The sequence below is a fragment of the Ahaetulla prasina genome, chromosome 2 (genome assembly GCF_028640845.1).
Source record: "Ahaetulla prasina isolate Xishuangbanna chromosome 2, ASM2864084v1, whole genome shotgun sequence".
In the NCBI taxonomy this organism is placed as follows: Eukaryota; Metazoa; Chordata; class Lepidosauria; order Squamata; family Colubridae; genus Ahaetulla; species Ahaetulla prasina.
The window spans coordinates 59382830-59388829 of record NC_080540.1 but is presented as its reverse complement, the minus strand read 5'-3'; the positions used below and the strand labels follow the sequence as shown (position 1 = coordinate 59388829).

At 47.9% G+C, this 6000-nt stretch overlaps 1 protein-coding gene across 7 annotated transcripts in view; it reads left to right on the top strand.

Moving 5' to 3' along the window:
• The first annotated feature begins 1831 nt into the window (after nt 1-1831).
• PLXNA1 (plexin A1) overlaps nt 1832-6000 on the top strand; it is a 405135-nt gene continuing 400966 nt past the window's right edge. For 6 of the 7 annotated variants that reach the window (XM_058168162.1, XM_058168161.1, XM_058168157.1 and 3 more), the window contains exon 1: nt 1832-2143. The gene's annotated coding sequence lies outside the window, so the exon portion shown is untranslated. Of the gene's footprint in view, nt 2144-3055; nt 3320-6000 lie in introns of those variants that run through there. The other variant, XM_058168158.1, reaches the window with a different exon arrangement.

Genomic DNA, 6000 nt, shown 5'->3' with positions numbered 1-6000 from the left:
GATTTAGTAAATAGTTTGACAGTGTTGAGGGAATTATTTGTTTAGCAGAGTGATGGCCTTTGGGAAAAAAACTGTTCTTGTGTCTAGTTGTTCGGGTGTGCAGTGCTCAGAGTAACCCAGAGACAGAATATAATGTTCACTGCTTTCTATATTTCTAGGTAAATACATATTTTAGGTTCCTGACTTCACAAAAGAAAAATAACTGGCCAGCATAAGATATTACACGTTAACTTCCTTAATTCACATCAATCTGTCCAGCTTATCTAGAAGGCACCACTTTGGAGAAGTTGTATATTTTTCACGAATATAATTTTTGTTGCATATATGCTATTATTAGGACAGTATTGCACCCCCCCCTGTAACACTAGTTGCTGTCACACAAGTTGGAGGCTTTTCTTCTGAGTGCATGCCCCCCTAAATTGTATATACATGCATAAAGTGCAATACAATACTTATTTTAATCTATTTTCCTAGTTTGGTGCCAGTGAAAAGCTTCCGACTCCTACCTGTTGTTGGTGCTGTAAGCTTGCATAGAAAGAGATTATTCTGTATTGATGGAAAATATGAGCATTAAAAAAAACACATTTGCATTTTTGAAATACCAGAACTTGCAAGATTAATTGCTTCTCTTTGACCCTTGCTCTTTTACCTCCTGGTTCTAAAGAGAAGAAAATCCCATTTCAACAGAATTTGGCTTCCCAGGAAACGTGCTTTGGATCTCAGCCTAGTTTGGCTTTAGAAAAATCAATGGGAGATGGCTTAATGATTTATGGGGGGGGGGGGAGGAGGAGGGTAAGGGTAAAGGGAGAAGCCCCAGGTGTACCATATTATAAAGAATGGCTGCTGGAAGCAGCTGGAATGCAGGTTTCCCTGCCTTATGTTGGAGGGATTTGATACAAGAGTTACACCCAGAGTGAAAGTTTGTTTGGTTTTTAACAAAACCAAGGGCTCTGCAACATAATTGCTCTGCAAAACTAAACCAACTGCAATTCTGTGCACACAGAATAATTGCCATTGGACCTACGGTAATATAATTTGCTTCTTAGTAAACATGCACAGAATTACCCTGTGTGCTTATGATAACTAATTGCTGCTTTTAACAGATTGTTTTCTTAGCCTGTTTTTCATTTGATTTATATGGATTCCGGATTTTATTTCTGTTTTTATTATATGCCACACTGAGAGCTATTAGATACCAACCCGCTAATAAATCTTAAGAAATAAATAAATAAAATTAAATACATGTAATTCCTGCTCCGAGCGTCTTTCCAAGGGAATACATCACTCCGAGCATCTTATTAATGTGGAATAAAACATCGGAAAAGAACCATTTTTAAAATCAGTTCCGTATTGAGCGAAAAAGCTTTTTTAAAAAATTTTTTGCACTCAGTTCTCAGATTTGTGCCGCACGTTTTTTTAAAAAAACAAAACAAAAATAATTGCAATCGCTTTTTCTTTGGCCGCTTTCCTGACCAGACTTGCCTCCAAATTCTCTGCCTGAAATTCAGGGAGATTTATTGATTTCCCTGGGATTCTGGTTCGCCTCCTTTTTAAAAAGTGGGCTCGCGGTCCCACTTCTTCCTCCGGAACAACCGCAAAGTCCTAAATCTGCGATCTGCGCTTGTTCGGAATTCTCCACCCTTTTCCCAACCCTCCCCCCCCCCTTCGCCCGCTCCTCCCCTCCCCGGTTCTGCTTTTACCTAGGCGAGCATGACCCCTTTAAGGGCTGATTGGTGGCGTTGCCCTTTTAAGAAGGCGCCAGCCTCTCATGGCATCTGGGGCCTCCCTTCTCCTGTTCTTCATTCTCTTCTCTCCTCCTCTCGTGCGCGGATACGGGCAGATCTGAACGCCCCCTAGAGGCGACAGTGAGAAGACCTGACTAGCTTAGCAGCCCTTTGAATGTGTGTCTCAGTCTGCCTCCCCGGGAAGTCAGAGCGAGGCTGGAGTTCCATTGGAACCCCGCGCTGCATTCCATTCCCTTCCCTTCATGCTGGGCATCGGCGGGGGCATCGGCGGCGGCGGCGGCAACAACGACACGGCCAAGGAGGCTCCGAGCCCCGAGTTGCAACGGGGGGCTGTCTGGCGTGGAATGTAATGACGACGATGATGGGTGGCTCGTTCGAACCGAGCGCCGATGCAAAGTGTAAGTCGGTCACCCCCCCCCTCCGCGAACTTTCCTCTTTAGCTTTTACGAGGATCTGGTTTTTGTTTTTTTTAAATATTTGTCGGGGGTGCGTGTAGGCGCGCGTACAATTTTGTGGAGTGGAGTGGGTTGCGGGGCGGGGTGGGGGTGCGGGAAGCGCATAGCAATGTGTTTTCCCCCTGGCTCGGCTCCCTAATAGTTGCGCCCCGTTACGAGGGGGTCGGCTCATTTAGCCAGGGCTCGTGTGAGAGAGCGAGGCACGCGCAGCCCGGGGATTGCGAGGCTTTCTTCGCTCGGGGGGTGTGTGTGTGTAGGGGGGGTGGGAGGGAAGGGAAGGGAAGGGAAGGGAAGCCTTGCGCTGCTTGTGCCGGGAATGCTCTGCAGCCCCGGCACGCGGCGAGACCGCTTCCGTGGTTTATTTTATTTTATTTTATTTTATTTATTTATTTATTTACGGCTCTCGCCTGCGGGAGGCTAAGCGGAGTTTACGAGCTTCTTTGGCTGGCTGGGAATCGCCGCCGCTACAGTGCTGCTATTTGGGGTGTGTGTATGTGTGTGTTTGTGGTGCGTGTGTGTTGGGGAAGATCGTAAATTAGGGAGAACGCGTGATACACACACTCTCTCACACCGGCGTGGAATGGAATGGGATAGGATGGGAGGCGAGGGGAGAAAGGGGGCGTTTTGCCTGATTGAAAAAGATTCGCGGGGGGAAACAAAATCGGGCTTCAGGGAGTGGGGTGGGGGGGAACTGGCTTTCAGTTGCTTGCCTGAAAAACGTGGCAGGCAGGCAGACTGGCTGGCTGGCTGGCTTGGTGCGGTAGAGTTGACAATGAGACGTGTGGAGCGTTTGCAATTAAAAAGTGCCCAAAGAGGAAACCGGCAGCCTTTGGAATGGACAAAAAGGGCGTGTGTAGCATAGTAGTTCACGGCGGCGAGAGGGAAAAGACGCGAAATGGAAAAGCCTGGACTGGAATACCGCGTGGGGTTGTCAAAGCTAAGCGCGGCAAGGAGAGGAAAGCGGCGCGGACGTTGCGGGGAAAGGGGAGACTCGCTTTCTCTGAGAAAGGGGCTGCCAGTGCCTTAGCGTTTATCGGCTGGGTGTTGCTCGGGGCGAAACGTGGGTATGTTAGGCGAGAACTCCTCCCTGGTAACGCCGAGCCTCGGAAGGGAGAAAAGGTAGGCAGGAGCTCGCCGAAGGTGTGTGCGCGTGTGTGCGCGCGTGGGGGGTGGGTGGGTGGGATGGGGAGGGAGGAACTGCAGCAGAGCCTGAGCTAGGACAAGAGATAGCGAGGTGAGTGCGTGGCTGTGGGGGGATATGCAGCGTGGCATTCCGGTTGCCCCCCTTCCCCACCGTTCCGCTCGTTTCTGCATTTGCCGTGCGCTTGTAAATGATTTTTTTTTCCGGGGGAATTGGCTGCGCCTGCTTGCGGCTTGCTGTGCTGTGAAGTTGTTGGGGCGGGGGGGGTGAGAGGAGGAGGAGGAGGAGAAAGGAAAGGAGGACCGGTGTGGCTTTTCGCAGGAGGTTCTCTCCAAGCCGGATGGCGCCCTGCCCCTTAGCCGGAGGCTTTTTAAAAAGAGGGAAGCTGGCTTTGGGAAGACGCGGTCTTCGTAGATTGACCAAAAGCGAGGGGAGGGGAGGGGGGGCGGGGGCGAGGTCTGGAGTCGCTTCGCAGTGCGAAAGTGACTCAACTCCCCACCCCCTTTCTCGTCGCCAGAACGAATCCGCCGAAGATTGTCGTGTCATTTTCACCTGTGATGTCCATCTCGGGAGAGGTGAAAAGTTTAGCTGCCCAGATTTTCCCCCCCGGTGTGTGTGTTTGTGGGAATGGGGTAGGATGGATGGGAGGGAAGAAAAGGAGACGGTAGCAGGAAAAAGACACCCGGCCAAAATCGTGCGGATGGGGAAGGCATCCCGGAAAGAACAGCGGGCGCAATTCACTGCAGTCTTCAAAGACCTCCTTTTGCCCGTTCCCCTCCCCCCTCGGTCCATTTTGGGGCCAGTTCTCCATTTCTTGACTCCATCCTGCCTTCACCCCGTCCCTAGATCACCCATTTAGGTCCCTGGAGTTTAGGAACTTCATCGGGAGAGAGAGAGAGAGAGGGAGCGAGCCTGGAAAGCCCTGGATGACCCCTCTCCTTAATGGAAGCTCCCACCTCTTTCCCTCCCTCCCGCTGAAGTTGCCAGAATAGGCGGCATCCCGATGTGTGACCCGTGAATGATGTCCCCGCTTACTGTTCTCCCAACGGGGCGGCTTCCTGGGTTGCTTTCCGGGAGGGAAGCTGCCTTTAGCTTTCTGCTGGTCAGCTTCCTTAATAACCGGCAGGAGCCATACTCTCCAGCCATCAGCAAGTCCCGTGGCCTTCCGCTGTGCCTTCCTTGGCAACTAGGTGAGGGCTTCCTTGATGGTTACTGCACCAAGGAGTTTGCTGAGGGCAGTAGTCCTACCCCTTTCAGTGAGGTCTGGTCCCAGCTACTTAAACACACAAACCTGCACACCCATCATGCACAGATTTGTGCCACAAGAATGCAGCAGGCTTCTGGAGCCTTTTGCATAATGCCTGGAAAACGCAAACCTATACACATAGCACCATCTAAGAGGTTGCTCATTCATGAATTCTTGCTGATTATGGTACAGCTATTAGCGAAGGCTCTCTGATGTGTTGCCACCCCAGAGTAAGCCTTCTTGCACAGATGAGAAATCTGAGCTCTCTATTCAGTGAATGAGTGCAACTGTGTGTGTAGGCGTGTAGCTGTTATTCATAATGCATATGTATAAGCCTTCACAATAAATAAGAACCGGGTGGTTGTAAACTACCCTGAACCTTATGCGTATCCAAAGAGCATTTGATTTTTTTTTTAAAAAGTCCATTAATATCCTGTGTAGCAAAATTAGCGGCTTGCTTGCATTTTTTTTGTTTAGACTAGCTTTCGTAGAGTCATTGATTGTGTCTCTGTGTATGTATGTGCGTGAAAGTGTGTGTGAATCTAGCATCCGTGTTTATAGCAAATGTGTGAGTCTCTAGCACATTTGGAGAGATTTTGAATATTCAGATGCAAGCTGAATCCAAGTAATTTATTTGAAAAATCCTTTCTCCTCCCATGCTTGCATACACTAGTCATCCTCTTTTATCCACTTAACGTTTTGATAATCTTGGCAGTGTGTTTATAAATATTGATTTAGCCTGTACATACATTCTTGAGAACCAGTCCCATTGGACTCGGAGTTTGTTCTAGAGGAGACATGTTTGGGACTGGACTTGGATGTCTTCAATCATCCAAGTATAAGCTCTGACTAGTGATATAAGATAAGGGGGATGAAAACAGAATTTACATGTGATTAGTCGTAGGAGAATAAATCTAATTAAGGATAAGGGAAAAATACAAAACTGAATCCCTTTTCTCCTGTCTTGTACTTGCAGTTTGCAGGGTAGCATCTTCAGTGTTTAAAAAAAAAAGGTCTCTTTTTAGGGATGTTTGGAGGAGAAAAGTTTAGATTTAAGAAGCCTTTTAGGAAGCACTTTTCCTTCCATTTGAGATGGAATCTGTAAGATTTATTAGGAAACAGTTGATTATTGCCTCTTTAGTAGAATAGAAATTATGCCTCTGAATTTACAAAGGAAGGAGAGGGGGGAAAGAGGAGTATGGGATGAGCAAAAGCTATTGACTGCCTCAAAGATTATTTATTCAAAAACACAGTTTCTCTCAGTGTAATGTCTGATTGCTTCCTGAACAATCTCAAGTCTTTTGTATGTAATCAGGGAAGTAAAATTGAATGACTCAGTATCTCCCTTTCCAGATACCGTGACCAAATTGTGCAGAGTAAAGAAGTCAAAATTAGCAGACCAAATAAACAAAA